Source organism: Meles meles, unplaced genomic scaffold, assembly GCF_922984935.1.
Source record: "Meles meles unplaced genomic scaffold, mMelMel3.1 paternal haplotype, whole genome shotgun sequence".
NCBI lineage: Eukaryota > Metazoa > Chordata > Mammalia > Carnivora > Mustelidae > Meles > Meles meles.
The window spans coordinates 561127-572600 of NW_025721143.1; positions in this window are offsets into that span (position 1 = coordinate 561127).

Consider the following 11474-nt stretch of genomic DNA (forward strand, 5'->3'; position numbering starts at 1 on the left):
ATTAATACCACATTGAGACACCACCTGACACCAGTTAGAATGGCCAAAATTAGCAAGATAGGAAACAACGTGTGTTGGAGAGGATGTGGAGAAAGGGGAACCCTCTTACACTGTTGTTGGGAATGCAAGTTGGTGCAGCCACTTTGGAGAACAGTGTGGAGATTCCTGAAGAAATTAAGAATAGAGCTTCCCTATGACCCTGCAATTGCACTGCTGGGTATTTACCCCAAAGATACAGATGTAGTGAAAAGAAGGGCCATCTGTACCCCAATGTTTATTGCAGCAATGGCTACGGTCGCCAAACTGTGGAAAGAACCAAGGTGCCCTTCAACGGATGAATGGATAAGGAAGATGTGGTCCATATACACAATGGAGTATTATGCCTCCATCAGAAAGGACGAATACCCAACTTTTGTAGCAACATGGACGGGACTGGAAGATATTATGCTGAGCGAAATAAGTCAGGCAGAGAGAGTCAAGTATCATATGGTCTCACTTATTTGTGGAGCATAACAAATAACATGGAGGACATGGGGAGATGGAGAGGAGAGGGAGTTGAGGGAAACTGGAAGGGGAGATGATCCATGAGAGTCTATGGACTCTGAAAAACAACCAGAGGGTTTTGAAGGGGCGGGGGGGTGGGGGGTTGAGGAACAAGGTGGTGGGTAATAGGGAGGGCACGTACTGCATGGAGCACTGAGTGTGATGCCAAAACAATGAACACTGTTATGCTGTAAATAAACAAATTAACAAATAAAAAAAATTTAAAAAAAAGACTGTTTAGGCTATCAGGATCCCTTCCACTTCCAAATGAATTATAGGATTTGGTTGTCAGTTTCTGCAACAAACGAACAAACAAACAAACACAGCTAGGATTCTGAAAGGTGCTGTGTTGAATCTGTAGATCAATTTGGATAGTATTATCATATTACTAATATTAAATCTCTGAGCCATGAATATGGAATATCTATTTATTTAGGTCCTTAGATTCTTTCATCAACATTTTATACTTTTTAGTATACAAGACTTCTTGTACTTCATTTTTAAAATTTATTCCTGAGTATTTACTCTTTTTGATACTATTCCAGATAAGAATTTTTCTTAACTTAGAGTTCAAATTATTCATTGCTATTGTACAGAAATACCATTAGTTCTTTATAGATTTTAAATCCTATAAGCTTTATGAATTTATAACTAGATTCTAAGTAATTCTTTTTTTAAAGATTTATTTATTTGACAGACAGAGATCACAAAGAGGCTGAGAGAGGAGAGAAAGCAGGCTCCAAGCTGAACTGAGAGCCTAATGCAGGGCTTGATCCCATCACCCTGGGACCATGGCCCAAGCTGAAGGCAGAGGCTTTAATCCACTGAGTCACCCAAGCACCCCTAAGTAATTCATTTTTAATGGTTCTATTTATTTGGCAGGAGAGAGAAAGAGCAAAGACAAGCAGGAGAAAACCAGGCAAGGGAAAGCAGGCTTCCCGCCCAGCAAGAAGCCTGATGCAGGACCTAATCCCAGGCCCTGGGGGATCACAACCAGAGCTTAAGGCAGATGCCCAACTGACAGAGACACCTGGTGTCCTGAGTCTATGTGATTTTATCTCTAACCCTCACAACAATGATATATAAAGGATGTTATAATTATGTTTTACAGATGTTGCTAAGAATAGGAAAGAAGAATTATGAGACTAATAGAAATTAAGAATAAATTTTGACAAAAAATAATACATTGTAAAGACTATAAACAAATCGACAGGTGAAATGAACTCTAATATCAAATGCTTTCTAATATGCCACGTGCCCTCCAGTGACCCTGGCTCTCCTTAACTTTAGTAATTTATTCTTAACACCACCTTATGAACAAATAATCATTTTGCCTATCTGCGCACCTCAAGTATGCCTTATCTTTCTGTTTCACTCTGTAAATCTGCAAAATGATAACCATTTGTATTTTCTAAAATGACTTCATCCTTAGTAACATATCCTATTGTGATTCATTACTCAAGAGTAAAAACTACCTGCTATGTCATAAGAAAGACATTTGTTTTACAATAATTTAAGCCTCTTTGAAAGGCTAAAGTTACATTATGCTTGAAAATGAGGGAAAAAAAGATGAAAGAAATCATGTAAAATGTTCACAGAATCTTTAATGTTATTGATTTCATTTGCTTCAGATTAAACCAGGAAGTTTGTAGGACTGTGGGGGTACGGCATGCCAGAAACACCAAAAATTAATGAATTTCTTGATAGGAATTACATAAAACTTCTGCTTTCTCGGTTTTTATTTCAGTCAACTGGCTGTCTCAGACTTCAAAGTCCAGATAGTGATGTAGACTCAATATAATGAAACCAGATTCCAAGTAATATTTTATTTTACTGGACATTAAAGTAACCTCTTTTATCTGGAATCCATGTGAGAAAGATAGCCTGCCACTGCTCAGAATAACAAACAAATACCCTGGCTATACCCACCTCTATGCCGTATACTGCCTAAAGTCCCTTGGAAAAGGAAATGGGCTGCATTACAGTTTCAAAAATAGCCAGAGATTGAAAATCAATGCACCACAGAGCACTTTGTTTTGACCCTTTGTCTAAAGGGCAAATGCAGACCGATCAGATTCTAGAACTGAGTGCCATATACAGGGATTTGTTTCCTGCACAAAACCTCAAAGAAAACAGTGCATTCAAATGGTAATGAAGAGAGAGCCTGAGTGCATACAGTGGTATATTAAACTTGGAGGAGCTAATGTGCATTTTCCTGTGAATCAGCCTCCCCATAGGACTCATTAGGAATGCACATTAAAGATACAGACAAGTGTGCCATTTTTAAATCAAGTGTCTTATTTCTTACAGCACTATTAGTATTGTACGCATTCTGGTAAGTGGCATTTTTGACTGCAATTTAATTGTGCAGCCGGGAAATCTGATTCCATTTCCAAGCTGTAAAAATATCTTCCTGTGAGGGTAGAATGGGGAGAAGTGTGTGTGGGGGGAGGCGTAAAGAGAGTGGATTAGAATAGGAAGTGATCGATTACTTCCTTTTCTCTTAAAAACTAAATATGCTGGTCTTTTGAGCTCAATTCTTACTTAGAATCCATACGAATTCCCACAAAATAGCAGTCTACAAATGGTGCTGAGGAAATGACAGCTGCGACCACACCAGCAATGCTTAGGAAAAGTTGAGAGGCACTTCTGCAAGAGGGTGATTGAACCCATGGGGAGCTTCAGATGGAAAGATGTCACATACGGGGCAATCTGCATGGAGAAGAGCAGAAAAATACTCATATGATTATGATTAGACATGTAGCAGGAAAGCAAAACACAATTTAGCTTATGAAGAGAAAATAATTGCTCAATTTAATTTATGTAAGGCTTTATTGTCTTGTGGAACCTCAGTTAAGGAAGACTTGCTCCAGGAAAACAATGTACACCTGCCTTAATTTTCTGATCTACTCTCCCATAACTACTCCTCACATTCCCTTGGCGTTATTCAAGTTGAACCCTTCCACAGTCATCAGGCATTTCTGTCTCCACCAGTTAGTGTTCTGCAGTCCTCACATATCCACTGTGCATCTCTTTGGATGAAATCTTGACCAGTCTTTAAGATTACTCACCAACAGCCCATGGAGAGTTCTTTGGCCTTCCAGCATAGTGTTGCATGTATTACCTTTAATTTAACATTATTGATAGTTTTGCATTTTTTAAACGTCTCTTATGAGTTCCTTGGAAGCTGAACTTCTGCCCACAAAAGAGAACATCATGTCTTTTGCAGAGTGAATGCCAGATTTAGAGGGTAGACCATTATGCTGCTGAAGGAAAAGATCTAAGCAAAGCAGCCGAATCAGGAAAAAATATAAGATAAAGAGCAAGTGTCCTCTGATACAAAGTGTCAGTTTTCCACCACTGCCTGACATAAAGAACCAGTCCTGAGAATGAGCACCAGCATGACAAGGAATTAAACACCAGAAGAAAATATCCAAAAGTTATTACTCACTCTTTCTTTGCAAGTGTGTGTTCTTAAATTAAAATACCAGGATCCAGTCAGGATGGCAGAGAAGTAGCAGGCTGAGACTACATCAGGTAGCAGGAGATCAAACATTTCAAACAAGTAAAAATCCAACAGGAGATCGAAGAGAAGAAGAATAGCAATTCTAGAAACAGAAAATAAACCACTTTCTGAAAGGTAGGACTGGCGAAGTGAATCCAAAGCGACAGAAAGATAGACAGCGGGGTGAGGGTCTGGCTCCTGGCAAATGGCAGAGCAATGGAGCACAAAATTGGGACTTTTAAAAGTCTGTTCCACTGAGGGACATTGCTCCAGAGGCTCAATCAGGGTGAAGCCCACGCAGGGTCAGCGTGGTCTCAGGTCCCGCAGGGTCACAGAAGGATCAGGGGTGTCGGAGTGTTGCAGAGCTTGCAGGTATTAAAACAGGGAAGCCGGCTACAGAGACAGAGCTGAGGAGTGAGCTCTCAGCTCGGGGTTACCTTGAACTGGTCGCAGGTTGCTTGAGCATGGAGTGCGGCTGGAGGCTGGGGATATGGGAGTGATTAGGCACTGTTCTCTGGGGGCGCACTGAGGAGTGGGGCCCCGGGCTCTTGCCCCCTCCAGGCCAGAGATGGGAGGCTGCCATTTTCAATCCCATCCTCTGGAACTCTACGGAAAGCGTTCAGGGAACAACAGCTCCCAAAGCGAACCCAAGCGGATTATTTAGCCCGGCCTCTGGTAAGTGCGGTTCAATTCCACCTTGGGCAAAGACACTTGAGAATCACTACAACAGGCCCCTCCCCCAGAAGATCAACAAGAAATCCAGCCAGGACCAAGTTCACCAAGGAGAGTAGGTGCAATACCAAGGACAGCAGCGGAATTCCAGAGGAGGAGAATGCAAAGCACGGAACTCATGGCTTTCTCCCCATGATTCTTTAGTCTTGTGGTTAATTTTTTTTTCATTTTTTTTCTTCTTCTACTAAATTTTTTTTAACTTTTACCCTTCTCTTTTTTAACGTTTTAATTAGTTTATCTAATATATCATATATATATATATATATATATGTTTTCTTTTTTATATTTTTTATTCGTTTGTTTTCTTTTTTTAATTTTTCCTTTCTTTATTTTTGAACCCCTTTTTATCCCCTTTCTCCAGCCCACGATTTGGGATCACTTCTGATTTGGTTAAAGTGAATTTTCCTGGGGTCTTTGCTACCCTTTTAGTATTTTACTTGCTCCTTCATATACTCTTATCTGGACAAAATGACAAGGTGGAAAAATTCACCAAAAAAAAAAAAAAAAAAAGAGAACAAGAGGCAGTACCGAAGGCTTGGGACCTAATCAATACAGACATTGGTATTATGTCAGATCTAGAGTTCAGAATGACGTTTCTCAAGGTTCTAGCCAGGCTCACAAAAGGCATGGAAGATATTAGAGAAACCCTCTGTGGAGATATAAAATGCCTTTCTGGAGAAATGAAAGAAGTAAAATCTAACCAAATTGAAATCAAAAAATTTCTTAATGAGATGCAATAAAAAATGGAGGCTCTCACTGTTAGGATAAATGAGCAGAAGAAAGAATTAGTTATATAGAAGACCAAATGGCAGAGAATAAAGAAGCTGAGCAAAAGAGGGACAAACAGCGAATGGACCACGAGGGGAGAATTCAAGAGATAAGTGACACCATAAAATGAAACAACATTAGAATAATTGGGATTCCAGAAGAAGAAGAAAGAGAGAGGGGAGCAGAAAATCTATTGGAGAGAATTATTGGAGAGAATTTCCCAAATATGGCAAAGGGAACAAGCATCAGAATCCAGGGGTACAGAGAACCCCCCTCAAAGTCAACAAGAATAGGCCCACACCCCGTCACCTAATAGTAAAATTTACAAGCCTTAGTGACAAAGAGAAAATTCTGAATGCAGCCTGGGAAAAGAAGTCTATAACATACAATGGTGAAAATATTAGATTGGCAGCAGACTTACCCACAGAGACCTGGCAGGCCAGAAAGAGCTGGCATGATATGTTCAGAGCACTAAATGAGAAAAACATACAGCCAAGAATACTATATCCAGCTAGGCTATCATTGAAAATAGAAGGAGAGATCAAAAGCTTCCAGGACAAACAAAAACTGAAAGAATTTGCAAACACCAAACCAGCTCTACAGGAAATATTGAAAGGGGTGCTCTAAGCAAAGAGAGAGCCTAAAAGTAGTAGATCAGAAATGAACAGAGACAATATACAGTAATAGTCACCTTACAGGCAATACAATGGCACTAAATTCATATCTCTCAATCGTTACCCTGAATGTTAATGGGCTAAATGCCCCAATCAAAAGACACAGGATATCAGAATGGATAAAAAAACAAAACCCATATATATGTTGCCTACAAGAAACTCATTTTAGACCTAAAGACACCTCCAGATTTAATGTGAGGGTGTGGAAAACAATTTACCATGCTAATGGACATCAGAAGAAAGCTGGGGTGGCAATCTTTATATCAGATCAATTAGATTTTAAGCCAAATACTATAATAAGAGAAGAGGAAGGACACTATATGATACTCAAAGGGTCTGTCCAACAAGAAAATCTAACAATTATAAATATCTATGCCTCTCACGTGGGAGCAGCCACCTCTATAAACCAATTAATAAGAAAATCAAAGAAACACATCAATAATAATACAATAATAGTAGGGGACTTGAACACTCCCCTCACTTAAATGGACAGATCATCCAAGCAAAAGACCAACAAGGAAATAAAGACTTTAAATGACACACTGGACCAGATGGACATCGCAGATATATTCAGAACATTTCATCCCAAAGCAACAGAATACACATTCTTCTCTAGTGCACATGGAACCTTCTCCAGAATAGATCACATCCTGGGTCATAAAAAAGGTCTCAACCAGTATCAAAAGATTGGGATCATTCCCTGCATATTTTCGAACCACAATGTTCTGAAGCTAGAACTCAATCACAAGAGGAAATTCGGAAAGAACCCAAACACATGGAGACTAAAAAGCATCCTTCTAAAGAATGAATGGGTCAACCAGGAAATTAAAGAAGAATTGAAAAAATTCATGGAAACAAATGATATTGAAAACACAATGGTTCAAAATCTGCGGGACACAGCAAAGGGAGTCCTGAGAGGAAAATATATAGTGGTACAAGCCTTTCTCAAGAAAGGTCCCAAATACACAACCTAACCCTACAGCTAAAGGAGCTGGAGAAAGAACAAGAAAGAAACCCTAACCCAGCAGGAGAAGAGAAGTCATAAAGATCAGAGCAGAAACCAATGAAATAGAAATGAAAAAAAAATAGAACAAATCAACAAAACTAGGAGCTGGTTCTTTGAAAGAATAAGATTGAAAAACCCCTGGCCAGACTTATCCAAAAGAAAAGAGAAAGGACCCAAATAAATAAATTCATGAATGATAGAGGAGAGATCACAACTAACACCAAAAAATACAGACAATTATAAGAACATATTATGAGCAACTCTACACCAACAAATTGGACAATCTGGAAGAAAGGGATGTATTCCTAGAGACATGTAAACTACCACAACTGAACCAGGAAGAAATAGAAAACCTGAACAGACTCATAACCAGTAAGGAGACTGAAAGAGTCATCGAAAATCTCCAAACAAACAAAAGCCCAGGGCCAGATGGCTCTCCAGGGGAATTATACCAAACAGTTAAAGAAAAACTAATTCCTATTCTCCTGAAACTGTCCCAAAAAAATAGAAATGGAAGGAAAACTTCCAAACTCATTTTATGAGGTCAGCATCACCTTGATCCCAAAACCAGACAAGGATCCCACCAAAAAAGAGAACTACAGATCAATATCCTTGATGAACACAGATGCAAAAATTCTCACCAAAATACTAGCCAATAGAATTCAACAGTATATTAAGGCCTGGTGAGAGAGTATGTATAACTGCATGTCTCAATCCAGACACTGTAAATAATCTTCCTTCACTCTAAATGAATCATATCCTTCCCTGAGAGGCATGAAGCTCCCTCCTCTGTCCTAGGCTCCCCTGCCTGTTCTTAATTCTCCCAGGGAATCTGTTCAATGTTCACTCCTCAAGACTCAGCCCACAACCCAACTCTGTGTCCTCTTCTGGTCAGTCCACAAACCCCTGAGCACTGACTCCTTCACCTGTTGGCATTTTAGCAAAGATTGTCATAGTCTCCAATCCCACTTATTAGTTCCTTGTCACATAATTCTGTTGGTTTGCTTCGCATGCTTTATGTTCTGAAAGCAGTGATACCTCATGTTTTTAGTGGTTGGTCTAGGAAGGTATGAGCATACATAGTAGATCATTTGTTACACAATTGACAATTTTCTTAGGAAAAGTAAAGATAAATTTAAGTGTAACTTAAACCATAACTCACACAAGTATTGCAATGAAATACATAGGTGGTAGGGCTCACCTTGGATTCATGCCATGAACTTAAAAATACACTTATTTCTCCTTAAGGTGAAAATTGAGGCAATTCTTCAATTTTCCTTCATTGTATCTTGACAAGATCACCTTCTCACCAGTATCCTTCCTTAGAAAACAGATAGAGAGCTCATTGTCAAGGTATAGCAATATTTTCTAGCAACATCTAGTTAACATCACAACCCTCAATAACTATTAGCAACATAAGCTCCCCAATGTACCTTAAATGTGAAAGAAAACACAATAGCAGAGCTTTTTTGTAAATTTAATTTATTTAATTTCAAATATAACGTATTATTACTTTCAGAGGTAGAATTCAGTGAATCAAAATTTGCAAATAACACCCAGTGCTCATTATGTCAAGCTCCCTCCTTAATGCCCATCACACAGTTACCTTTTCCCCAATGACCTCTCCCTCCAGCAACCCTCCATTTCTTCCCTAATCTTAAGAGTCTCTTATGGTTTGCCTTCCTCTGTGACTTCCTTTTGTATTATTTTTTCCTTTCCTTCCCCTAGGTTTCCTTCCCCCCCTTTTTTTTTCCTAAATAGTGTTTCGAAATACCATATGAGTGAAATAATAAGATATTTCACTTTCCCTTATGGACTTATTTCACCTAACAACACCTCTACTTTCATCCATGTTGTTGCTAATGGCAATGTGTCATTCTTTTTTATGGTATAGTAATATTCTATTGTGTATGAACAAATGGCCAACAGACATATGAGAAAATGTTCAACATCACTCAGCATCACGGAAATACAGATCAAACCTCAATGAAATAGCACCTTACACTGGTCAGACTGGCTAAAATTAGTAAGATTGGAAACAACACATGATGGTGAGGATTAAGAGAAAGGAGAACCTTCTTACAGTGTTGGTCTGAATGCCAGTTGGTACAGACACTCTGGAAATGGTATGGAGATTCCTCTAAATGTCAAAAATAGAACTACTCAGGGCTCCCAAGAAGTAATCCTAACAAGTACTCAGTGACTCAGTTAGTTAAAAAGCCTGCCTTTGGCTCAGGTCATGATCCCAGATTGAACAATGCCATGGATTTCATGCTCAGCAGTGACTATGCTTCATCCTCTTCCTGCTCATGGTGTCTTTATCAAATAAATAAAGTAAAAGATAAAAAATATAACTACCCTATGGCCCATCAACTGCTCTAACATGTATTTATCCAAAGGATAGAAGGATAGTGATTCAAAGGGGCACTTGTTTCCCCAATGTTTATAGGAGAAATGTCCACAATTATCTAAGTATGTAAAGAACTCTGATGTCCATAATCACATGAATGGAGAACAATGATGTTGTACATACATTTAATAGCGTTTTAAGCTCATCTTTTCTACTTATAAATTACATTCCACTTAGTACAGCAGAATCCAATCCATTTGGATGCCACAGAGATCTTTCCACTTTCAACCCTTTCTCCTGATTATAGGGTTCCAGGAGGACCAAGTGAAGTTTGCATTTTTAGCATCTGGTGAAGGGTCCAAAGTATTCATAGTCTCTATTACCAAGACCCAGGAACAGACTCCAATCACTACACCCTGTTTGCCACTTTACCCTTTTTTTAAGTTAAGATCGGGATCTAGAGAACACCAGCAGATGCCCCGCTCCACTTATTTCAGATAAGGACTGAAACTGGAGCTTGTCCCCAGCACTTTCTACAATAGCTCCAACCAGAAGATAGTGGCAAACCTATCGGTGACCAAACAACTCTGAAGTATGAGTCCTGTGCATGGAAGTGTCTCTGTCTCCTCCACTCACCAGACTGACTGCATCTGGTTATGACAGGCAGTATTCTCAGCAGTAATAATGACCAGACCTTCCATTTATTCATTTTTTCACCTGAAGTTATATATAGAATTATAATGTCTTCAAGTCGATAAAGGCATAGATGAGGGAAAGCACATTCCATGAACTTTAATCAGTGACTAGGGGCTGTGACAGGTAGAGGACAAGCCTAAGATAGTTCTCCCACCCCTAGAAAATGCTTGCACCAATCAGACAGGTAACTGTGGTGCTGGCCCAGGTGTACTGAGTTGCTTTCTCTTCTTGCTCATCCCATCTCCACAGAGGACAGGATTTGATGTTTTTGCTAGTGCATCCCTGGTGCAGATTCTGGTGTGGGGTGTGAGCTATTTTAAGCCCTCAGTTATTAGGGAAATCCACTTTCCCTTTGAGCATTTCCTCTGATCAGGTTTGGGCACTGATAAGAACTTGGGGGTTGGATCATGGAGAAACTGGTGGGTGGGATAATGAATTGCTCCTGGGAGTAGGTAGGATCCCTGTCCTGCTGTGCATGAAGTTTGTCTCCATGGGGAGAAGAGGAAGATGGGAGATACCTGCCCTGATATGAAACAAATCCAAATGTCCACTGCAAGCCATTCTGTCCTGAGGTTCATTTGAGACCCCTCAGAGTTCCTACCTGATCCCTGACCTGTACCTGGGCTGACAGGACTCCTATCAGCAGGGGACACCCACCATACCTAAGGAGGCAACAATTTGGGCAGCAAAGGCATAGTGAACCTGGTGCACCAGTAGGAAAGAGAGAGAAGGAATGGGTGATGACCCCATTCCCACCATCCCCTTGCCCTGGGGGCCCCTTAAGGCTATGTCCAGAACCCTTGTCCAGCAGTGTCCCAGTCTCTGACATCATTCGTGAATGCTTAGTCCAGTGCACATTCATGTCACCAGCCACGTTGTCCTCCTCACTCCAGCCAAGCCACTCAAGGCCACAGGCCTAGCAGTGTGAGACCTGGCCACGGCAGCTCAGAGGCCCATCCTGGGGAGCCACTGGCCATGGTCCTTGCTGGGGGGCTTAGGGTCCCCTATAATGGGTTCTCAGGAGCCTCCATGACTCTCCCAGGGCTCGTGTCCCTGTGGCACCTGCTGCTCTCCTCCCGCCCCAGAGCTCTTGCTCAGCTGGACTACTTTGCTACTTGCCAGCAGGACTGTTGAGCTTGCATATGGGAGGGACATGGCTGTTGCTCTTTTTCTAAGTGATCGCTCTCTTTATTTGTTCTA